General features: G+C 39.5%; 1 long non-coding RNA gene across 1 annotated transcript in view; it reads right to left on the bottom strand.

The window, feature by feature from the left end:
• The window catches only part of LOC147572620 (uncharacterized), a 38,704-nt gene extending 18,399 nt beyond the window's left edge, over positions 1 to 20,305 (bottom strand). Inside the window, exon 1 of the long non-coding RNA XR_015246336.1 lies at positions 20,192 to 20,305. This is a non-coding gene — a long non-coding RNA (uncharacterized LOC147572620). The remainder of the gene's footprint in view (positions 1 to 20,191) is intronic.
• Positions 20,306 to 25,563: the final 5,258 nt, after the last annotated feature.

Here is a 25,563-nt window from a genome sequence, read left to right as displayed (position 1 = left end):
TTATAAAATTCTTATATTTTTAATTTATATATCTTATGTATTCAGGGTTAAGCCCTGTAGAAGGAGAGTTGGAAAAAAGGCAGTATTCTAATAATGAAACAGATATCCAGCTAAATCTGCAATCAGAAAGAGAAATTTATTTTTTAATTATAATATGATCATAGTCATTTAGACTTTCTATACTGATTTGATAAGAAGATAGAGATTTTATCGGTACTGATGCATTTCTTAATCATTGCTGGAAGAATACTTACCACTGCTACCATATTTGATAGATAGTACAAAGGCAAGTCATTTGTACATTTAGAAGAAAAGCCTTTTAAAAGTTATTGATGAAAAGTACAGCATTGGGAATGTAGTCACTATATGGTAATGAATTAGGGTGACTGATGGTAACTATACTTATGGTGAGTGTTGTGTAATATATAGAAGTGTCAAATCACTATGTTGTATGCTTGAAAGTAACGTTGTCAACTTAAATTTTTATTATTGAAGTATAAAGAAAGAGAGAGGCAAACCAAGAAAGAGACTCCTCACTATAGAGAACAAACTGAAGGTTACCTGGGCCGGGGAGGGGGAGGTTGGGTGGGGAGTTGGGGGGGACGTGAGGGGGAAATGGGTTAAACAGGTGATGGGATTTAAGGAGTACACTTGCTGTGATGAGCGCCCCGGTGTTGAATCACTGTATTGTACATATGAAGTTAATATTACACTGATGTTAACTGGAATTTAAATAAAAGCTTAAATAGGGGTGCCTGGATGGCTTAGTCAGTTGAGCATCTGACTCTTGATTTTGGCTCAGGTCATGATCTCAGAGGCATGAGATCCTTCCCTCTACCCCTCGTGTTCTCTCTCTTTCTCAAAAAAAAAAAAAAACAAAATTTAAAAAAATACTTGTTTTTGTGAACCTAAAAATAATAACTTATTAGAGAATTCGTGTCTCTGTAAACTTTATTATTGTGATTTTTTGGTTATGGACACCATTTTTAATTTTTGGCCTTATGATTTCCCAAAGCAAAACAGATTAGTTTTTGTAAACAGCAGTTGCACGGGAAGAGGAAAGTGGTGGACACCTAAAAAGAAGAGTGGTATATAGTCATCCTAGTTCATTCTTAAGGGTCTCTAAATTGTATCAAAGATCAAAAAATGCTCTTGACAGTAAATATGCATGAATTCTGATTCTTAGTTACATGGTTTATACTATTATATTCCTCTGAATCTTAACATATAACCTTATGACATACACATGAACTATTTCATTTTATTTTATTCATGGAAAAAGCATCAAGCTAATGACATTTCAAGTCACATTAGCTTGAAAACTGGCTCTTCACATGATTTAAAATACAGTATTTTAATTTATTTTATTATTTTTTAATGTTTCTTCATTTTGAGAGAGAGAGAAAGAGTGAGAGCACATGTGTGTACAGGGGAGGAGCAGAGAGAGAAGGAAAGAGAGAATCCCAAGCAGGCCCCATGCCTAGTGTAGAGCCCGATGCGGGGTTTGATCCACCATTGTGAGATCATGACCTGAGCCGAAGTTAAGAGTTGAGACACTGAACCACCTGAACCAACCAGGTACCTCTAAAATACAGTATTTTAAAAAAGAAATTATATAAATATCCTTTTAAGTTTTTGATTACTACCAGTTTATTGTTTTGTTTTACATTAAATGAAATAAATACATAATAAAACCCGTACAATATAAAACTTGTGTATTAAAAAAGTAACAGTCCTCTGCTGACACCCATTACCAATCCTGAGAGAGAACTCCTGATAACAGTTTGGTATGTAACTTTGTAAAATTCTCTTTAAGGATACAGAAATAACACATATAATAGAATTTTAAACATTTATTTAAAAAATTAGATTCTTTTTTTTTTTTTTTTTTTTAAACAATATTTATTTTTTTTAATTTTTTTTTTCAAACGTTTATTTATTTTTGGGACAGAGAGAGACAGAGCATGAACGGGGGAGGGGCAGAGAGAGAGGGAGACACAGAATCGGAAACAGGCTCCAGGCTCTGAGCCATCAGCCCAGAGCCTGACGCGGGGCTCGAACTCACGGACCGCGAGATCGTGACCTGGCTGAAGTCGGACGCTTAACCGACTGCGCCACCCAGGCGCCCCTAAAAAATTAGATTCTTGGGGCAGCTGGGTGGCTCAGTCGGTTGAGTGTCCGACTTTGGCTCAGGTCATGATCTCACAGTTCGTGGGTTTGAGCCCCGCGTCGGGCTCTGTGCTGATGGCTCAGAGCCTGGAGCCTGCTTTGGGCTCTGTATCTCCCTCTCTCTCTGCTCCTCCCCCACTCATGCTCTGTCTCTCTTGAAAATAAATAAACATTAAAAAAATAAAGAAAAAAATTAAATTCTATATGATTTGTAGCTTTTTACAATTTTATTTTATTAAAAAAATTTTTTTTTCAACGTTTATTTATTTTTGGGACAGAGAGAGACAGAGCATGAACGGGGGAGGGGCAGAGAGAGAGGGAGACACAGAATCGGAAACAGGCTCCAGGCTCCGAGCCATCAGCCCAGAGCCTGACGCGGGGCTCGAACTCCCGGACCGCGAGATCGTGACCTGGCTGAAGTCGGACGCTTAACCGACTGCGCCACCCAGGCGCCCCTGTAGCTTTTTACAATTTTAAAATGTTACATCAGAAATGTCTTTTCATGTAAGTGCGTACATATCCACTTTACTCTTTCCAGTGGCTACACAGTACGTTATAGTGTTTACAAATTTTACATTAAAAATTTTAAATTCTGAAATTAATTCATACTTGTAACACACTTAAACAACACTAAAAATGTACTTGTTATGCCATAATCAATTTAACCATTCCTCTATTGGTGGGCAGTTAAGGTGCTCCCAGTCTTTACTGTCACAAAATGTATCCATGGAGAACATCTTTGTCAATATACGTTGTTATACTTGTGTAAGTAGTTCATTAGTTTAAAAATCATGAGTAATTCATGTTAATATTCTAATATAGTCAGATCATACCTTGACTATCTTATGCATAATCTTCCCTCAAATGTTTTTTTTTTATTTTTTTATTTTTATTAAAAAAAATTTTTTTTTAACGTTTATTTATTTTTGAGACAGAGAGAGACAGAACATGAACGGGGGAGGGTCAGAGAGAGGGAGACACAGAATCTGAAACAGGCTCCAGGCTCTGAGCTGTCAGCACAGAGCCCGACGCGGGGCTCGAACTCACGGACCGCGAAATCATGGCCTGAGCCGAAGTCGGCTGCTTAACTGACTGAACCACCCAGGCGCCCCTTCCCTCAAATGTTTTAATCACATTATAAATCCTGATGTTGTCAATGCATTGGTATCAGGTAAAATGACTATATTTTTTTCTCCCTTTTTTTTGTACCTGGTCATGACAAGGAGATGAGGTTTGAAATCAGTAATGAGCTGGTACAAATATTATTCAGAGAAGAGTGTTTCAGCAGCTGATACACACACACACACAAACACGCACAGACGCACACATACACGTGTGCATAAGTATCTCCTCTTCCCCACTGTCAACTAAGTGAAGTGGAAGACTTCACTGCAGCTAACAAGGGAAGCAGTTCAGTCTTCCTTTTAAAGAAATAGAATTCTCTCATCATGAAAATTGGTCACCTGCTCCCACACTAGAGATGAGAAAGCCCTTGAACATGCTACCTGCTTCTCTTTTCTTGACTTTGCATTCATCCCTGTGTCCTTGCGTTACCTTGCCTGCACACCAGTGGTGTCCAAGAACACATAACCTAGCTATAAGCAGGAGTTTTGCATGGCCCACGTTTAGAGCAGGATCACAGGAATAGACCCAACTTTTTTGGCTTTAACTCTTTGACCAATTTGTGAAACACAACAACACTTCTTCAAGCCTTTCCCCATCCCTCTCACTCAACTCTCATACCTTGAAGCTTCATTCCACATTCCTCCTCCTTGACACCTGTCAGCCTGGGATCTTATTTTTTCTCTTGCTTTGCTTTCCATATGCCACTGCTACTTTTTTCTAAGAATATGTCTTCACTTTTTCTGGTGCAAATCCCTACCTCCATTTCTCCTGCCCCCTATACCCTCAATGCTTCTTAGATTATCCTGATCTGGCAAATAAGACCCAGATTGTTGTAAGAGCTTAACTTGCTTAATCCTCATAGCAAATGTATGAGGTGGAAATGATTATGATTCATGTTTTGCCAGTAAAGTTAGAAGTAACTCGCCCTAAGCTGTACTTGTAACAAGTGAAATATCTGGAATTTGAATCCAGGCAGTATGCTTGTAAGAGTATAAGCTATTAACCTCTTTTCTGAGTTTTTGTATATGCAAGAAAAATCACACCATTCATTTAGATCTGGCTTCATCTACCCTTCTTCTTTTTTTTTTTTTCTCAACGTTTATTTATTTTTGGGACAGAGAGAGACAGAGCATGAACGGGGGAGGGGCAGAGAGAGAGGGAGACACAGAATCGGAAACAGGCTCCAGGCTCTGAGCCATCAGCCCAGAGCCTGACGCGGGGCTCGAACTCCCGGACCGCGAGATCGTGACCTGGCTGAAGTCGGACGCCTAACCGACTGCGCCACCCAGGCACCCCTCATCTACCCATCTTATTAGACTTGGTCACATTAGTTCTCTTTCAGTTGTAGGTAATAGAAAAGTATAACTCCTACTATATGAAGATGAAGACAAATTTAATGGCTTGTGAACCTGAAAAGTGGTCCAGGTTTCAGGTACAGTTTAATTTCTAGGCTCAGTTTCATCAGAGCTCTGACTCCCTGTCTCTGCGACCTTATGCTTGTCTTTGGTGTGCTGGCTTTATTCTCAGCCTTCACATGCTGGTCAGACGACTGCAGTAGCTCAGGGTCAAATTCAGTTTGAAAGAGAGGCAGCTCTTATGTTTTTTTTTTTTTTTTTTTAATTTTTTTTTTCAACGTTTATTTATTTTTGGGACAGAGAGAGACAGAGCATGAACAGGGGAGGGGCAGAGAGAGAGGGAGACACAGAATCGGAAACAGGCTCCAGGCTCTGAGCCATCAGCCCAGAGCCTGACGCGGGGCTCGAACTCCCGGACCGGGAGATCGTGACCTGGCTGAAGTCGGACGCTTAACCGACTGCGCCACCCAGGCGCCCCGAGGCAGCTCTTATGTTTATAGCAGCACTGTCAACAATAGTCAAAGTATGGAAAGAGCCTAAATGTCCATCGATGGATGAATGGATAAAGAAGATGTGGTGTGTGTGTATATATATTAAAGATGTGTGTGTGTGTGTGTGTATATAGTATATATATATAAATATATAATAAAGTGTGTGTATATATATATATACACATATATACATATATATATATATATATATATACACATACATATACACACATACAATGGAGTATTTTACTTGGAAATCAAAAAGAATGAAAGGACTTTAAAAGACAAAACAGATGAACATAAGGGAAGGGAAACAAAAATAATATAAAAACAGGGAGGGGGACAAAACAGAAGAGACTCATAAATATGGAGAACAAACTGAGGGTTACTGGAGGGGTTGTGGGAGGGGGGATGGGCTAAATGGGTAAGGGGCACTAAGGCATCTACTCCTGAAATCATCGTTGAACTATGTGCTAACTAATTTGGATGTAAATTAAAAAAAATCAAAAGAGGAGGCTTGAACACAGGGGTGACATACTGGAACAATAAAGAAAACACATTTTCCCTAAAAAAAAAAAAAAAAGAAAAAGAAAAAGAAAGGCAGCTCTTGTCAAAGTTCTTTCATTCACTGCATTTGGACCACCTTTGGACAGAAGAGTGGTGGAAGGGTGAATTCCCCAAGGAAAATCAAGATTGTTGCCAGAAAAAGAAAAATGATGGTTTTTATAATTTTCACCAATATTTCCAGTGTAACTCTTAGGTTTGTTCATCCTAAACTTGCACCTCCTAACTGCCCCATTTTCTTTCACCAACATGACAATGTAGGACTTAGACAAAGGATTTATTGTTTTTATTACTTCTGTGCAAACTTCTGCCGGTCTTCCCAGGACATTTCATATATAGGACCACTTGATAGTATGGTTTTTTATTTGCTGGACTTAAGTCCAGAACCTTTATCTGCCTCCACTGAATGTGAAGTGTTTATGTAACACTTATTGTACTTAACTACCTGTGAGCCTTTTTCTGCCAGACCACGTGTTCTCCCTTGAGGTTGGGATTGTGTGTCTTCATCCCAACATATTAACTGCTATATAGCAGCTACTAATTAAATGCCTGTTAAATATGTGCTAAATTAGCAGATACCCCTTTCAATAATACTTGTCACCCGGGGCCTGGTGTGGAGAAAAAGAACAATCGAGTTGAGATTGGCAAACTGGTTGTGGCGAGGTAAGGGGGGGGGAACAACTGAACATAGAGTTGGATTGTTTTATTGGTGACGTTCAGGAGGAGAAAGACAGGAATGAAAAGAAAATTGAGAAAACAGGTGGTTGTCAAGAAACTAAAAGTTGTGAGCTTGAAAGCGAGGTTTAGTCAGGATGAGTGACAGATGGAAGGGAAGAAGTTGGTAGATTACAGATTTCACAGTTCAGCATTTCCACAGTGAATTGGATCGAACAGTGACAAAACTGATGCTACAGGGACCTAGGAACAGGGACACAAATTTCAACTGAGGCAAAGATAATTAGGAGGCAGCATAGCTTAGTTGTTAAAAACTCTGTTTTCAAGACCAGAGTTGGGTGTGTATTTCAGCTCCCTAGCACCTCTGCAAACTCAAAAATTAAAAAAAAAAACAAACTCCTCTTCATCTCAGTTTCCTCATCTATACATGGAGGATAATATCTACCTACGAGGTTCTTGTAAAGATTTGTATTGGACTATAATTAGGTAAAAACTGACTTATTGTTACTGTCATTATGGTAGAGCAGATTGAAGAGCTAGGAGACCAGAGACCTAGAGCGAGTCAGAATGCCCTGGATGACAGAAGAAGCTGGCCTAGGAAGACAATAAGCTAGGTGCTAAAATCCTCCAAAAATTAGAGGAATAACCCATAATAATAATGGACAGTGAAGCTAAATTGGTATCAGCTGGAGGCATGAGGTTCAAAGAAGTAGCTCTTGGGTGTCTGGCTGGCTCAGTCAGTGGAGCCTGTGACTCTTAATTGTGGGGTTGTGAGTTCGAGCCCCACGTTGGGTGTATACGATTATTTAAAAAAGAAGAAAATAAGAGAACATAAGAGACAAAAAGAAGTAGCTCTTGTTGAAGGAAGATAAATTGCCAGAGGCCTGGGAACTACAGTGCGGAGCCAGGAGAATGTGGGCCTTTCTTCACGGCCCAAGGTCAGGCAGAGCATAATTAGCACAAATCCAACTAGTCTCTGGTGTAGTGAGGTGTTGTGACCATCAAAGGAAGGGGGAGGGTGTTGAATGAGGTTGTGGGGCAGCTGGCAGAGTGCTTTCCATGCATTCGGACACCGTTCCTAGGACCTAAGATTGAAGAACTTCACATGAAGGTTGTGGGAAAAGCAAAACCCTTAAAGGATTCAATCCAGTTTCAGTTAAGGAAAGGAAATGGAGGGATGTCCTTTAAAGAGGTGATAATCAGGTACATTTCATGACAAGTACATAATTTCCAACCTTTTAAAATAATTGTCTAGTGATTATTTTCTGTCTCCATTTCCTTTTTTCCTCACTCATCCTGACTCCTCCCTTACCTTTATATTACTCCAGATGGATTTTTGGAAGAAGAACGAGAATCGTTCTGTTATCTTGTGTATCCTTTCTCAGACCTTGAGCCTGCCTTGTCCCAACAAATTCTGATCTGATCATTCTTTGCCACAGGCTAAATATGTTTCAGAAATCTAGTCCTGAAGAACTTGGAAAAGTTGATCCACTAAATTCCTGATGAGCATTTCCTCAGGTAATTCTGCATTGATTCATGACTCCCAGCTATTATGTTGAAGGAAAAGTCATTGTACCAGAGCAGAAATCAGTTAGCTTCAACAGCCTCAGAAAAACTGAAAGCCACTCTGGAAAGTAGAATCAGGCAACTTGCTCATCCTCCCCTGCTGGTCTTGAATATTATTCTAGCAAAGAATTATTGAAAGCGTCTACTCTTTTCCTTTATGGAAGGCCTACAAATCATTGTTGTCACGTAGTAAACAGACTTCTGCAAACAAAAGCCTTTCTTCTCACATTTAGATCTTCCTCTTTCATTCAAAAGGAGGATTATCTTTAGAACAAAGAACTAGTCATTTTCTTTATATTTTTTTATTATTGAAGTGTGGTTGACATACAGTGTTACATTGGTTTCAGATGTAGGCGTAGTGAATTGACAGTTTTGTACGTTACTCAGTGCTCACCACGGTGAGCATAGTCACCATACGTTATTACAATGCTATTGACTATATTCCCTATGCTGTACTTTTCTGTGACTTATTTATTTTATAACCAAAAGTTTGTACCTCTTAATCCCCTTCACCTATTTTGCCCATCTCCCCTTACCCTTCTCCTCTGGCAACTGCCAACTTGAAGAACTAATCATTTTCCACTTTTAGTTATTGGAGTTCAGAAGTTATATATGTGGTATCAAAAATATCTAAATGTGGATATATTCACTGATTAGACGATAGTGTTTTTTAAGTTTATTTTTATTTGTTTTTGAGAAAGATACAGAAAGGAAAGGGGGGAGGGGTAGAGAGAGGAGAGTGAATACCAAGCAGGCTCCATGCTGTCAGTGCAGAGCCGGATGCAGGGCTCGAACTCATGAGCAGTGAGATGATGACCTGAGCTGAAATCAAGAATCTGGCTTAATTTACTGAGCCACCAGGTGCCCTAGTTAACATGAGCTTTAGGTTTATGTATTTGTAGGCTAACAACAACAACAACAACAACAACAACAGACTTTAAGTGGCTCTTGCTTATCACTGTGAGAACAAACCTCTTGAGCGCTTATGGGTAGAAAATGGTTCTATGCTTTTGAATCTTTTTGATTTTCTAAGCTTTTGATTCTCACGTGATCAAGGGTAGGATACCACACTAATAGCTAGTTTTAATAGTTACAGTTTTGAGTACGATTACATACTACACTATCCTGATTTTATAGATGAGAACATTGAAACTCTGAAGGTTTAAGTCACTTATCTAAGGTAACACATATAGTGAGTTGTCAATTCAGAATTCTAACAAAATTGCAAATAGTATATTACATTAAAAATAGTAGTGGAAAAACTAAAGTTTTAACAGATATTTATCTATATTAATGTTGGTAGACTGGAAAGATTTTTGACAAGGTGGTTGGTTACATTTAAATGATGATCTTCCCATTATTATGAAATAATTAGGGAAAAGTGCACTATGACTTAATTTCCAAATAGTTTCTTTCCAAGCTGACATCAAATGAGAAGGATGCATTGGGAAATTCATAACATCAGTGAACAATTTAAATCAAATTAGAATTTACGAAGCAGCACAATTGGTTTAAAGACAAAATTTTTCAAACTGTTTTCATATATCCTCAAGGATTAGACAGAATTAGCATAGGTTTACAGACCAGGCTTTCCAGGGGCATGTTTTCTCACTCAGCCTGTTGGGCTTAGGCGTCCATGATTTCCAGTCTACCCTGGCTGCCCCAGAGCCTTCTCTGACTTCGGGCACCTCCTTCAGTGTAATGCGCAAGCTATTTCCCCAGAGTTTGGTCCCCATTATCACCACCCCCATCAACTGTGCCCTTCTCCCAGCCACCTGTCACTCTGAGCTTTAAACCTAACTTGTAGTGTGATCTGTATTGGGAAGCTTGCACAAATGCTTTTAGAGTACCACAATTTTGGGTAATTATTGTTCAAAAATTAAACTCTGATGATTTCGGGTACAGTTTAACAGCAATTACTGAAAAATGAATTCTAAGAAATTTAAAGATGTTATTTTGCACTCCTAACTTAATGGTTACACACATAACTTGTGTAGATTATAGAGCTTTTCAAGATCTATAACTAGTTGCCAGAATCAAAGTTTTCCCTAAAGCAATTAACATGAATTCTGACTCCAATACATTATTGTATTGTTTCTGTGATCTTTCTTGAGCAAGATGAAATACACCACCTGCAGCAATCTCTTTCTTATAACTGCATCTTCTTCAAAGCACAGTGATGTTACAATTCATATAATCTCTCTAGGTATTCTCCTTAGCTCTTCTTTTCAAATGCATCATTAAATCTGATGGGTTGGGTGCATGAGAAAACTTAAGAATGGATCCTTTGTTAGGGCGCCTGGGTGGCTCAGTCGGTTAAGCATCTGACTTTGGCTCAGGTCATGACCTCACAGTTTGTGGGTTCAGCCCTGCATCGGGCTCTTGTGCTGACAGCTCAGAACCTGGAGCCTGCTTCGGATTGTGTCTCCCTCTCTCTCTCTCTGCCCTTCCCCTGCTAGTACTGTGTCTCTTTCTCAAAGATAAATAAAACATTAAAAAAAAAAAGACTTGATCTTATGTTGGTAACTCCTTAGGTGTGAAGATAAAGTTATTACAGGTTATGGCAAAAGCCTGCGGAATCAAGTTTAACTTCTGTTTGGGTTTTATGTCTCTTAAAGGGAAGTGAAACATTCTCTAATTTATTGTTTTGGTTATACAAAAAGCTAAATAGTAACTTTCATTAGGTGGAATATTTATTATATTTCCTGACCTGAATTTTCTGTGTTTTGAAAAAAACTCATTCAATGTCAAAGATGGGTTATAGAGAGAGACTGAAGTGAGGGTAACCTGTAAGAGATAACGGCAGGAATTCGATCAAGGACACAGGGTGTGGAGTAGCCAGTATTGTGGTTTTTGGATAGCAGTTTGAGCTAGTGTGATGTTGTACACCTTTTCTGAGAACTACATTGCTTAAACAAACAAACAAACAAACAAAAATCCGGGAGACCTGAGTGGCTCAGCCAATTAAGTGTTTGACTCTTGACTTTGACTCATGTCATGATCTCATGGTCGTGAGATTGAGCCCTGTATCGAACTTGGCACTGGGTGTGGAGCCTGCTTAAGGTTCTGTCTCTCTTTCTGTCTCTCCCCCTTCCCCACTTATGCATGCTCTCCCTCTCTCTCTCTCTTTTTCAGAAAAAAATCCATTAACAGTCTCACCTCAAATAACTCATTTAGAAAGAATGAGAAAGTTACAAGATATGAATTTGAGTCAAGAAAAATATGCACTTCATTGTTTAGTCTATTCAGAAATGTTTGCCTTTTCAAGTTTTCTTCCTGCATCTCTTGGATATCCTCTGGGTATAGCGTATTTTCCACTATGGTGGCTGTGAAAATATCTCCCAGTTCACATGCTATTGCTACAGTATGTCCTCGTTACTCCCCATCAGGAGGTGGTGTCACTGTCCCTTCCCCTTGAGACTGAGTGGATCTTTGTTCCTATAATCTGGGGTCAATGTGATGCTGTGGGACTTCCAAGACTAGGCCATAAAAGGAGAGATAGCTTCCTCCTGGCTCTTCTTTTGGGACACTTGCCCTTGGAATCCAGAGCTATGCTATGAGACTGCATGTCATGAGGACACCTGGGTCACACGCACAAGTCTTGCGTAGGTGGTTCTGGCTCACACGCTTAGCTGCGGTCTTGGCTTGACAGTCGGCAAAGACTACCACTTGTGAAGTGGGACTCCTTTGAGATGGCATTGGTACCAGACACTGTCTGACCGCAACTTGAGGGAAAGTCCATGGAGCAAGACTTCGATAGCTTAGTCAACTTAGTTTTCCAGTCACCTCCCAGGACTGGAAGACATAAGAAGTAATGGCTACTCTTTGATACTACTATGTTTGGGGTAGTTTGTTGTGCAAGGTGATAGACTTGGATCCACTCAAATCAAAAGCATTAAAATAAATGGAGGTGCCTTAATTGTAGAAAATGAATGCATTATTGAAATTAACATTTAAGAATGATATATATTATATCTAATGAAAATAGAGAAGGGGTTGCAGAGCATAAGAAAAACGATGGATGTATTTGAACTTTGTCTTCCTACTTAGTAGTTTCCCTTTTCAGTAAATAACTAGGAGTGATAAAACATCTCTAGCATTGTACTTCCATCAGCAATCCTTCTTGTCTGCTACTGCACCTTGGCTTGGGTTCAAAGTAGGGCAACCATGCATTCCCATTTTCCTGGGACAGCCCCTGTCTGTATCCCTGTCTATATTTGTCTATATCTGTGGTCCCAGGGTTAGTACTACCAACACTTCCATCCTCCATTTTACTCTCAAAAGGGTCCTAAATTGGACAGTAAATTATATGGTCATTGTGGTCTATGGGAACTGACCGAACAGACAGCCACGTAAGGTCATTATTTAAGTATTTCTCACCCGAATTAAAATGATGGTTGATGTGTGAAAATTGCCTTGTGTTGATTAACCTAGTGAGACCACATCTGCAGATTATGTCTCTGTGGAGGGCACAATGGCTAGACTTTGCTACATCATGGTCAGGGAACCCATGAACATTTGGGTTACATGGTTGTCTATCACAGTCATACTGAATTTAGAAGGGTCGGGCATGCACTGTGATGTTGTGCTTTAATGAAGCATAATTGGAGAAGTGGGCGATAATCAAGGGAATACTAAAGACAGCATGCAAGATCCATTTGTTCCAGGGAAGCTCAGAGCTTCCTACTATAAGGCATTGCTACACATCTTACAATAGACAGTAAAGAGATAGGAAAAAATCTTTAAGTACTAAAGCCCTGAAGTCATCACTTACTACCTAGATTGAATCCTGTCTGGCTAAAGAAAATGGAAATAAATGTCCAAAGTCACGAGAGCTTGCAGAATGTCAGTATTAATCCTGTAGCCTTAGAAAATTCTATACAATGGTGAAATGAAAAGGAACCTCAAAAGTTGTGCAGAATAGTACCCTCTGTTCAGGAAGGGGTCCAGACAGCTCTTTATTCTGCTTTAAACAGTATCCAGGGAAGGAAATTCCACTGTTTTTGTCTTGGCAACCTGTCCCAAGGTCTAAAAATTTTTACGATCAGAAAAGTTCTGTATAGACACACAAATACGTTTTTCAAAATGCTTTCATATATATCATCTCTGGAGTTGGGTAGACAAAACAAACAACGGTTTGAATTTTTAAAATTGAAACTGTGTAGTTAAAACCTATAATAGCTCTAGTTAATTTTAAATCTCTTTCATGACATTCAAGTCTCTCACATTCCTCCTTTTTAACATTTAGACTATTTTGGGTGAATTTTCAAATCAGATACTTCCCTTGACTCTCTGCTTCTTCCTGGCAAAATGCGCAGAAACCTCAGACTATGCTTTCATTAAATGTTTTAATTATTATTTTAATTTAATAGAATTGCCCATTATAATAGGTATATAAAGGCAGGTTAGTGGATTTTATCTTCCACACAAATACATTTATCAATAAGGATATCCTGACCATAGGAAAGGACTCAAATTCATGAGTATTTCCACAAAATTGTGTGCAGTTGAAATACCCCCAGCTTTTTTCTGTTCTCAAAGACCACTTCCTTCAAATATTTAAGTAACATCTGGTAGTTTTCAATATAGTTTAAGCTTTTTAAGCACCCACATTTCTGTAAATGTTCTAACAACAAATATGCTAAAATCACGTGTAAAATTTATATATACACTAGATATACACATGCAGTTAAGAATGATGCATATACATATATGTATATTTAGTATATACATGCAGAAGATATAAGATTGGGAGAACCTGGATATTAAAAAAAGAAAAGTGAAGTTTACCCTGTTGTCTGTATGTGTGCTTTCTTAAAGAAATGACAAAATCTATTGCCCTAGAAAAGCCTCTATTGGTAAGATTGATCCATATATGCCCGGATCTGTAAACACAAAATATAGAATCAGAAGCATCTGATTTAAACTTTATTATTTTTAGAAAAGCAGTTTCTTATCTTTAGTGTTTTGCCCTATTTTTTTTTTCAGTCATGTTGAGTAAGTTACACTTTTTCTAATACAGTTCGTGGGCCAACATTATATTAATCCACTTTCAGTTTATTTATATTGGGAGACTGAGAATAAATAATGGAGCTAAGAAAGTGAGGAGTGGGAACCATCAACAGCACAGTGTTGGTAGGGAGAGTGATTTATTTCTCATTGTTAAACATCACTGTTGAAATCTGTCAACCAGCTTGAAGGTCAACTATAAAAGTGTCAATAAATATGAAACCCAGACTTCATGCTGGAGAACAGTAGAGAATAATCAGAAAACATTCATTTCCTTGGCTGAGATAATGAGGCACTCAGAGAGACATAATAGTTTCACCTGATTTTCTTTTATGCAGCTCCAAGTTCAAGGATAACAGTCCTCTCACACTGTGGGAATGATACATGCTTTGTAACAACCTGAGCCTAGGACTGCATAATAGGATTAAAATGGTGTCCACTTTGTTTAGTTGAACAGCATGTACTGAGCTTGCACTGTGAATACAGACCTTTATGCTAGGCTAGGAGAATTTCCTTAAGAACTAAGGGGGAAGGATGAAGTAGGAGGGAAGGGAATCACCCAGGAGACAGTGGAAACCCCACCAGTCCCGAGGGAGGGATGGAACTTGGACCTGGAGGATTCAGAGAAATTCTTGCTCATCTAGCGGAACCATCCCCCACATCCCATACCTCCCTCCTGTCCTGATCATTGTTCTGGCTTTTTTCAAATGAGACTTCAGAGTAATATCCATTTCCTGACTTCCTGCTATTTTCTCTTCCCTTAGCTTTCATAGAAGATTGGAATCAGAGTTAGGCACATGCAGATAATTTGAAGGTGTGTGTGTTTGTGTGTATTTGCAGATACATGTATATATATAAATCTGTAATTTCTCCTTTTTACGTGTCAACCATGGCACACACAATTTAATATGGTTTCATTTTTAGAATTTTATATGACATTTTTTAAGAAAGGAATTTCTTTTTTTTTTAAATACTTTTAAAAAATATTCATTTATTTTTGAGAGTGGGGGAGAGAGAGTGCGTGAGTGGGAGAGGTGCGAGAGAGGAGAGAGAGAATCCCAAGCAGGCTTTGCACTGTCAGCACGGAGCCTGAGGTGGGGCTCGAACTCACAAACTGTGAGATCATGACCTGAGTTGAAACCAAGAGCCAGATGCTTAATTGACTGAGCCATCTATGTGCCCCTTTAGTATGACTTCTAGTATAGTAAATTCACAAAACAAAATTTGTTTTTAGGTTTTGCATCCCAAATTTTGGATTTAGAATTTACAGTCACCACAAATCTATCCTCCTTTTACAATAAGGAGGTTTTGTTAAATATATGACTTTTGATATAAATATAAGTCAGAAAAGTATAGACTCTAGGCATTAATTAGTTTTTTAGAAAGCATACATAATAATGTAACTGGTCTCAGGAAACAATAGTCTAGAAAATGTGGTTGCCACACATTAAATCCGCTTGCCCTCCTGGAAATTCACACCAGGTGGATTGCTGCTGAGGCTGTTTTGGTGGCCTGACCTTGACAGAAAACAGACGGGGGTGGTGGGTGGGGTGGGGTTCCTCTATTAGCAGAGCTGGAGTTACCCTCTATGAGAGGTTTTGGGGATTGCATCTGACTCCCTTCTGGTTCAATACAATTTAGAATTCCTTTATAAGGAAGAGAACCTTCAGTCTCATGGTTAGAGGTCGGGCTTTTAGGCCTGATGCGCTTTGAAGTGTAAACGTAGTGGCATTATAAAAGTAGAAGTTTTCTGAGATCAAATGTTAAAGTTTGACAGCCCTAAGAGGTTTCACTTGCCACTTAACGTGGGAATCCCTCATTTCTTCCAGTAGCAGATCATAACTCAAAGACCCTTTCAAGAATCCGATGAAAAGTACGAACTCTTGTCCCAAACATGTGCACTGTGACACTTTCCATTCAAACATTACTTTTAAATGTATATTGTCATTTATTCATCCATGGGACAAATATTTGTAGTGTACGTACTCCATTGTACCAGGTACTGTCCTAGATATTTGGGAGACAGGAGTGAATCTCTGTCTTCATCGGACTTACAGTCTATTGTTCACATTGCTGGATCTTCCCTGGTCTAAATCTAATGTTTTGAATATTAGAGCTTAAATTACACATGTCCAGAGGAAACCTAGAAAGTAATTGACAGCTGGAACACACCATCCTCACCCAGTTGTGAACTGTAAAAATACGATCTGGGTTACGATCTAGCAGGGGCTCCTTGTTAGATACAAGAGGCCATCTGCTAGTTGGACACACGTTGCCACACTTATTAGTACTCATGCTGTTCAAGTCAAGCATGTTTTCACTGAATGACCCATCTGACAGGACTGGTATGGTAATGTCTTACAGTTTATTGTGAGGATTAATGAGATGCCTTGGATTAAGTCCCCAACACTACTAATCTGATATGATCCTAATCTTTCCGGGTTGTGAAGTCTCTTTAAATATGGGCTAGCATATTTTTGAAATTAAAAAATATAATTCAAGCTCATGGGTTGAGTAAATAAAGAAAAATAAAGACTGGTGTTGGTGTATGTATGTGTTTGTAGTTTTAAAATTCACTTTCCTTTTTTTGCCAGACAGAAAAAAGGCTAGTTTGGAAGTATGTTTTCTCAAGTTCCACATTTAATTATCATCCCATCCTGTAGGACTTACAGACACTGGATTTTGCTTGAAGACTTTTACAATACCAAGATCCTCAGTGAATTAAAAAAAAATCCATTTTGAAATTGGTTGGCCAGACATGTCTTAATGGTCAATTAATTCCTCAGGTGCAATGATATCTTGACTCTGACAGTCTGAGGTGTTCCATAATTGATCACTCAGACATGCCTCATCCTGTTTGGTCCACAGGTTCAGGTTCTTTAAGTTTGAAGAGAAATCTTAGTATTTTAAGAACACTAATTTGTTTGTCTCTTTTAAAAGTTGATGACATGCCCTATGCCCCATCTTTCTATCATTTCACCATCCATTTCAGGGCTTCGATGCTAGAACAACTTGTAGGAACTCAGTCATTTCATTTTTTTTTTTTTTTAATTTTTTTTTGTTTTGTTTTGTTTTTCAACGTTTATTTATTTTTGGGACAGAGAGAGACAGAGCATGAACGGGGGAGGGGCAGAGAGAGAGGGAGACACAGAATCGGAAACAGGCTCCAGGCTCCGAGCCATCAGTCCAGAGCCTGACGCGGGGCTCGAACTCCCGGACCGCGAGATCGTGACCTGGCTGAAGTTGGACGCTTAACCGACTGCGCCACCCAGGCGCCCCACGAACTCAGTCATTTCAAACACAATGCTTAGATCTGTAGTAAATTGCTTTTGATTGAAGATGACCTCAGTGATAACCTTTCTTCATTGTTTAATATGGCTGTGAAGCTTGATAGAGGAATATAATCTGAAGTTGGTGATTGTCTTATATTCTCACAGTATGTTAGCTAAGATCCTTATTCTGTTGATTTTCCCCTTCATCTTCAATTTGGTATCCTTATTAGATTCTAACCTGTAATATGGCCTAGCTTTTTATTTATTTATTTAAAAAAAAATTTTTTTTTTCAACGTTTATTTATTTTTGGGACAGAGAGAGACAGAGCATGAACGGGGGAGGGGCAGAAAGAGAGGGAGACACAGAATTGGAAACGGGCTCCAGGCTCTGAGCCATCAGCCCAGAGCCCGACGCGGGGCTCGAACTCACGGACCGCGAGATCGTGACCTGGCTGAAGTCGGACACTTAACCGACTGCGCCACCCAGGCGCCCCGGGCCTAGCTTTTTAAAATATGATTTTCTAAACTTACATCTAGGATGTTACCGACAAGCGAGAATCTATTAAACTGTTTAAGTCAACACAGTCAACCTAAGATTAGGAATTTTTTTCCTCTCTGTTCTTTACCTAGCACCAGGGCTGACTCTTTGTTGGTGCGACTTTTACAAGTTAACGTATGACTGGTCTTGTATAGATTGCCTCGTAACTCCTACCTTAAGAAATATGGCACCACTTTCTACAACTGGCACTCTACAGCCAACACAACACAATTGGCATTGCTCCTGTGGTTAAAATGAGCCCAGAGAACCTTCCCAGGAAGCCCACAATTCTGTGGAAACGAATAGGAAGAAACTCAGGATAAAGAGGCAACATGTTTTATTAGTCCTGGAAAGAAAATACAGAGCCAGAAAACTAAAACTTCTGTAATATGAACATGTGAGAGTTTCACAGTCATATCATTAAATTTTGCACTGGCAGATTGCTGAAGGTGTTGTTACCTGATCAGCATGTGTCTGATAGGTTGGCAACCATGTGCATTCCTTTGAAAATACAGCCCATAAAAATACAAATCTAAGCCCAAGGTGGACCTGACACGGAGGTCTTCTCAAGCCACATGATGGCGGAGAATATTAAGATAGGATGTTTCTGATTCAAGATGAGCCTGACCGTCACAAAACTGCATGGCGATTAAGACCACATTTTTCTAACTTAAACATAATGTTTCATATTATGCAGCGTCTTATGTCATCAAGAATTGAATGCCTGTCATGTGCATGACCAGGACCTATGTGATGGAATAAATTTGTGTGTTTGGGCATTTTGACAGGGCATTTGTATATTATTGTGCAGCTGTGGCTTTTCTCATTGAATCCGTGTTAGGTCCATTTCTGATGACCAGTTGTGGCTCCTGTCTAAAGCTGCTGTGACTAAGATTTTTGTCCTGGGGCACCTGGGTGGCTCAGTTGGTTAAGCATCCAGCTCTTGATTTCAGCTCGGGTCATGATCTCATGGTTTGTGAGTTTGAGCCTTGCATCGGGCTCTGTGCTGACAGAGTGGAGCCTGCTTGGGATTCTCTTTCTCCCTTTCTCTCTGCCCTTATTCCACTTGTGCACGTGCACTCTCTCTCTTTCTCTCAAAAGAAATAAATAAACTTAAAAAAAAAAAATGGGGCGCCTGGGTGGCGCAGTCGGTTAAGCGTCCGACTTCAGCCAGGTCACGATCTCGCGGTCCGTGAGTTCAAGCCCCGCGTCAGGCTCTGGGCTGATGGCTCAGAGCCTGGAGCCTGTTTCCGATTCTGTGTCTCCCTCTCTCTCTGCCCCTCCCCCGTTCATGCTCTGTCTCTCTCTGTCCCTAAAATAAATAAACGTTGAAAAAAAAAATTAAAAAAAAAAAAAAAAAAAAAAAAAAGATTTTTTGCCTTTTGGTTGGCCCTGAAGATTTTCTCCAGTGGGACAATATGGTTCCTCAAGGCTGCCACCAAGTGTCCTGTCCCCATTGTAGTTTGTCATCTCTTCACACGCCATGGTAAAGCATTCCCTGTTCTCCAGCTTGGAATCACTTCTCTTCGGTCCACAATAAAACAGCTCATTGGGCCTTGCTCTGCAGCTGATTTTTTGCCCTCTTCAGTGCAGATTGGTTTTACAGCAATGTACTGAGAATTATATACGTTCTGAGATTCCATTCTTGGTGATTTGGTTTTTTCATTGAATTGTGACGTTGGAAGTGTGTTTTTGAAATCGTGAATTGTATACATTCGGAATGTTGTTTTACTTTCTCTGGAAATTTTTAGTTGAAGCTGGGTCATTATCACTGAGCTACTAGCTGTGATGTTGTGGTTCATCCAAAGATTTCAGCCAGGAGCTGTCTGTCTCTAGGTGCCTGCCTGGCCCACTGTAGATCTCTGCTCAGTAATCGTTTCAGAAAGGCCTCTGGCTTCCCACCCCCACTCTGAAGCTGGCATTCCTAATCAACCCCATCTTGGGTTATTTTGGACAATAGTACATATTAGAGACCTATGACCTATATGACCTATACATATATTTGCTTATTTGTTTATGGCCCATCTCTAGTGTGTTTAAGGGAAGGGGCTTTGTTTCAGTCTCTGCTCTGTTTCTAGCTCCTAAAACTATGCCTGACAGGTAGTAGGTGCTCAAAAAATACTTACTGATTAAATGAATGAATGATAAAAGGAGCTAATTATTCATACACCCATACTTTAGCCTGGAGTGTGCTACTCTACTGTCTCTTTTGATTCATGCCTTCCTTTGAGGATAAGTGCCTCAGTGAACAGAGGATAGCTTAAGTAACAGAATTTAATGTTAGCTTCTCAGTCTATAGTCTTGATAGAAATTCAGTTTGGGTGTTTCATTATTGGAGAAATGTGATATATAAAGGGTACCTTTTTCAGATTCATCATCTAATCCAAAATAACTGTTTCAGTAAATTCTATCAATAAATGGACTGACCTGGCCTTCTGGGTTAAATTACTTCTTGCCTAATTGGGGTAATTTGTAGGTGTCATGGTGTGTATTCCATCCAGGACTGCAGAGATTGAAGCAAGAAGAAATTGGCCTAAACTGAGTGAGTGGATTTTATTAGTCCCAGGGATACATTTTCTGAATCTTCATTGTGATTTAAAAAATACAAAGTGCATAGCAACAGTTGTCATCTGTTGAGTTCTTATTAGTATGTGCCTGACAGTGCAAAGAAGACATTATCTCACATAAGACTCATGACAGCCAATGAAGGACGTATTTGCAATCCCATTTAACAGATGTGGAAATGCAGTCACAAAGAATGGTATGAAACCTGTTCAAGGTTATCAGCTAGGACCTGGAAGAGATGGAATTCAAAATCTGATGCTCTTGACTCCAAATTATGTCTTCCTGGCTTATGTGTGCTCTCCGTTTCTGCTTATGCTGAGGCTGAGTGAATAAAAACCTTGTCTATTTAGGGAGCTCAACACAATGATTAAATTTAATTATCTTGAGAATAGAAAATAATATGGACCGTTTAAATTTTTTAAAAAATAATATTCTTTCCTCAAGGCTTGGTTTCTCCAGACCGCTGTTCTGTTTTAGTATCCTCATAACCTCCCTGCTGTCTCCATGCTCGGGGCAACTTCTGCCTGAGAGACAATGAGCAGAGCAGTTTTCTCAAGAACCATAAGACGCTATAAATTGAAAAGATGACATTCATAGCATAAGTGGAAAGGAGGACGATTCATCTTCTGTTTCAATTTCATGATAATAGACTAAAACCCTTGATGGAAAAGTTTTATCTTAAACTTCTACTGTCTTATCTTCAGTCTTCTCTCAAAAATAACTTCCCTCACCTACAGACTTCCCAAACTATTCTGTAAAAAGTAGTCTTTTTGAAATTCTTGGACTTGAAAATGGTGCTTAAAAAAAAAAAAAAAAAAAGGTTATAAACCTGATGCATTAGTAGCCAGTCAGGGCCTTTCATCCATGAACTTGTTCTGGAGGGGGTCATTGGTATTTTAAGTGCTTTTTGATGACGGAAAATAAATGAGACAACGATATGGAAAAATACTGTCAGTGGAAAAAAATACAACTGGTGAATTTGGTTGATCAGTCTGACTTTAACAGAGGCTAAAATCAATCATGATTTTCAAGGCATTCTTCATTAAGTTTTTTTTCTCCTGATATACTTGGCAAAGGCAGCAGAAAGAGCAGTGGTTGCCAAGGGCTGGAGGGGAGGGAGGAATCGTTGGGCAGAGCAGAGATTTTTAGGGCAGAATACTGGATGTGTGATGCTGTAATGATGGGTACGTGTCATTATACATTGGCCCAAACCCACAGAATGTATAACGTTAAGAGTGGACTTAGGAGGATAATGATGTGTCTGTGTAGGTTCACAGGTTATAACAAATACACTGGTGGGGGATGCTGATAACGAGGGAGGCTATGTGTGTGTGTGTGTGCGGGGGGGGGGGGATATTATGGGAACTCTCTGTACCTTCCTCTTTTTTTTACATTTATTTATATTTGTTTGAGAGTGAGAGAGAGCACAAGCAAGGAGGGTCTCAGAGAGAGGGAGAGAGAATCCCAAGCAGGCTCCACACAGCGCAGAGCCAGATGCGGGGCTCGAACTCACGAACTGTGAGATCATGACCTAAGCTGAAATCAAAAGTTGGATGCTTAACCGACTGAGCCACCCAGGCGCCCCTTTGTACCTTCCTCTTTATGTTGCTGTGAATGTAAAATTGCTCTAAAAAAGTCTTTAAAAATTATACTTTTCTTTTTCTTGTTATTGAAGAAGATGGAATAACTGAGAACGATTTCAGTTGGCTGAAGGTTTGCTGAGGACCATTTCCCTCTTGCCGTGTGGAAGCACTGTAACCTTGTATGTCAGTAGCCTGTCTAGAAGGTTGAAATACTGTCCTGTGGAGGGGTTGTACAATGTTTGCTCTAAATCTCAGTGAGACCAATATCTGATAAAGAGATGAACAAATTGGCAAGTAAGATATATGTCTGCTGGAACTGAGGAGAGCTTATTCTAGACAGTACTAAAAAAAAAAATTTCCACAATATGACCAGAAACAAGATAATATCACTGCAAATTTCCCCGGCAGGAATACAAATATGATACATGAGAAGTATTTAAAAAAATTTTTATGTTTATTTATTTTTGAGAGAGAGAGAGAGAGAGAGAGTGCAAGTGGGGAAGGGACAGAGAGAGAGGGAGACATAGGATCTAAAGCAGGCTCTAGGCTCTGAGCTGTCAGCACAGAGCCTGATGTGGGGCTCAGCCCCATGAACTGTGAGATCATGACGTAAGCTGAAGTCGGATACTTAACCGACTGAGCCACCTGGGTGCCCCATTATTTTAATAGTCAGGTTTAATTTTCCTTACGTTGTTAGTATGTTTTGATAATCCTCTTTGTTCTTCTTTTTCAAAAATATTTTTGATATCCTTATGATTAATTTTTGAATCAGCCTGTCAAATTCCTTCAAAGATCCTACTGGAGGAGCTCAGTGAGTTAAGTGTCTGATTCTTGATCTTGACTCAGGTCATGATCTCATGTTTTGTGGGTTTGGGCCCCACATTGGCCTCTGCGCTGATGGTGGGGAGCCTGCTTGGGATTCTCTGTCTCCCTTGCTCTCTGCCCCTCCCCTGCTGTCTCTCTGTCTCTCTTGAAATGAATAAAAAAACTTAAAAAAACTTAAAAAAATCCTACTGGAATTTGGATTTGGATTATATTAAATTTAAGACTGAATTCTAGAGAATTATAATGAATTTCTTTATTCAGATGATTATTTCTGTCATTTGGGATAATTTTATGGCTTCCTTAAAAAAGTTTTCCATATTTTCAGTTCATTTCTATTTTAGAGAGTTTTAAAACTACTTTTCATTTATTGTCTCATTGCTCTGGCAAAACACTTCATTGCACTGTTTTAATTAAGAAGTGATAGCAAAGAAACCATTGTTGCCTTATTTCTTATTTTTATCAAATATTATGTCCTGTTTACTTTTGGCATTTTGTGGATACCTTTAATTAGTTAATGAAGTTCATGTTTAGCTTTTCCTAAAATAAAACTTGGAAATTGTTGTTGACTTGGTTCATAATAATCTGTTCAGGTTGGTGTTTAAAAAAAATTTTTTTTTTTACATTTTTTAATGTTTTTGGGAGAGAGAGAAAGAGAGCATGAGTGGGGGAAGAGCAGAGAGAGAGGCAGACACAGAATCCAAAGCAGCTTGAACTGGGGAGATCCGTGAGATCATGACCTGAGTAAAGTCGGAGGCTTAACCGACTGAGCCACCCAGGGGCCCCCAGGTTGGTGTTTTATAGCTGTATCGTTGGCTTTTGATTGCTGTGGCCTCAGGGAGAAACTTTAAGCATTGGGCTCTGTGATCTTTTGAACGTGGTGGATACGCCAGACACTTAGGAGACTGTCCTGCCTCTCCGAGCCTTCCGTGCATATTCTTGGTTCCTCCTTGGGGAAGACACCTGTGCGGCTCTCTTTTGCCCACGAGTAGACATGATGATGGCAAGTTGAACTGATTGGCTATTTCTACTGAAGTACCCACCTTAATCACCAGAAAGCCCTTGAACCTGGCTCTTTCTTAGTAGTCATCATCTTCTATGAGGGCTTGAAATTCTGGTTTTCTTTAATTCTGTTCCATACGTCAGACAAGGAGTGCCTTCAGTGAGTTAAAAATGGGCAAACCCCCCTCCTATTGTCTCCTGTTATGGATTTGTACATTAAAAAGAAAATCTGTCTTTCCTGGTAGTTAATGGTGGGAGGAGAGATTAGCAGCATGTGCTCAGTTTGTTCTCGGCTGAGAACCTAGAATTCAAGAGAGCTGTGAGGGTTGCTCCTTTTTTATTTTTTGACTAGGGGCACAGCGCATGCCCTATAATACAATGGGGGTGGCAAATGCCTAGTTGTCCTCTGAGACAACTCTTAAGCATCTTTGTTTGGTCAAAAATCACATCAGCATTGCCTTTTTTTTTTTTTTTTTTTTTTTTTTAAAAGAGAGAGTGAGCGTGCATGCGTAGGAGAAGGGCAAAGGGAAAGGGAGAGAGAGAATCTCAAGCAGGCTCCATGCCCAGCCTGGAGCCTGATATGGGGCTTGACCCAATGACTGTGAGATCATGACCTGAGCTGAAATCGAGTCAGACGCACAACCGAATGAGCCACCCAGGTACCCCTTACATTGCTTCCGTTGTCATTCTGTTAGCTAGAACTCAGTTGTATGTAGTGTGACTATAAGAGAAGCTGGGAAATGCAGCCTAGTTGGGTGTCCAGGTAAAAGAGGATTTTGGTGAATTGCCAGCAGTTTTTGTCATAGTGAGTAAGTAGAAGACTCAGAATTTGAACCCAAGTTTTCTGCCTACAAAGTCTGTGCTCCTTTCATTATACCATCATGCCCTTTATTACCTACCAAAAAAATCAGAAATGAGTTTTGATACAGAATAAATGCTGTTTACTGAATCTTACCAGTGAGGTAATTGTCACGGAGAGACTGACCCAGAGCTCATCATTGCCATCCTTTGTCATTCCCCACCCTGCACATAACTGCCAGTCTCCCTTCCAACTGCCCAAATCCCCAGACCTATGCAATATTTCTATTTTATTTTCAATGCTCCTACATCTAAGACCGAAGTTGGAGCCTTGTCCTAAACCAAGTTCACAAGGATAAGTTTCTCTGTTGGCCTACATTTTAGGTTCTTCATTGCTGTCCCCCGTCAGAAGCCAGATGGACTCCTAGGAGGTCACTCTTTGCCCAAATTGTGATAGGAGGTTGCCAAGACCATATGGAAATAAGCCTCACCCACCATGGTGTGGGCATGGCTCCATTTCAATCTTTCCCTAGTGGACAGGTTTCTAGTCCTTCTTCACGCCTTCTGTGTTATGTTTTGAATAAACTGCTAGACCTTGCTAGACCTTTTACTACACTATTCTTAAAAATAGTCACTCAGTAAAAAAATTCTATAGGTGATTCAGGATGCATGTTATAATGTCAAAAAACAAAAATGGCAAGAATAACTAGAAATAACCATTGTATTAACTGAAAAGGCAGCCAAAATTAAAAAAAAATATATTTTAGTAACATAGTAGGAAGTCCTAGGATACAAGAGGATTCTAACTCTGAAAACCTGACCTTAGATGGAGTTTGGAAAAGCTGTTTGATTTTAACTTTGCCAGAATGTAAATTATGCCAGGTCTTAAACAGATCACCAAGTGAATGCTTTATTGTCCTCCAAGGTAGCCCCACCATGATCTTTGCTGGCTTTCTTTTTGTTAGTAGAAGATGTACATCATCAGCTACGTTTATGGAGTAGCTGAAGGAAAAATAAGTCTCCATCAGT

The sequence above is a fragment of the Puma concolor genome, chromosome E4, assembly GCF_028749965.1.
Source record: "Puma concolor isolate L17-30 chromosome E4, mPumCon1.1.hap2, whole genome shotgun sequence".
Taxonomy (NCBI): domain Eukaryota; kingdom Metazoa; phylum Chordata; class Mammalia; order Carnivora; family Felidae; genus Puma; species Puma concolor.
This window is presented reverse-complemented; position numbering and strand designations above follow the sequence as displayed.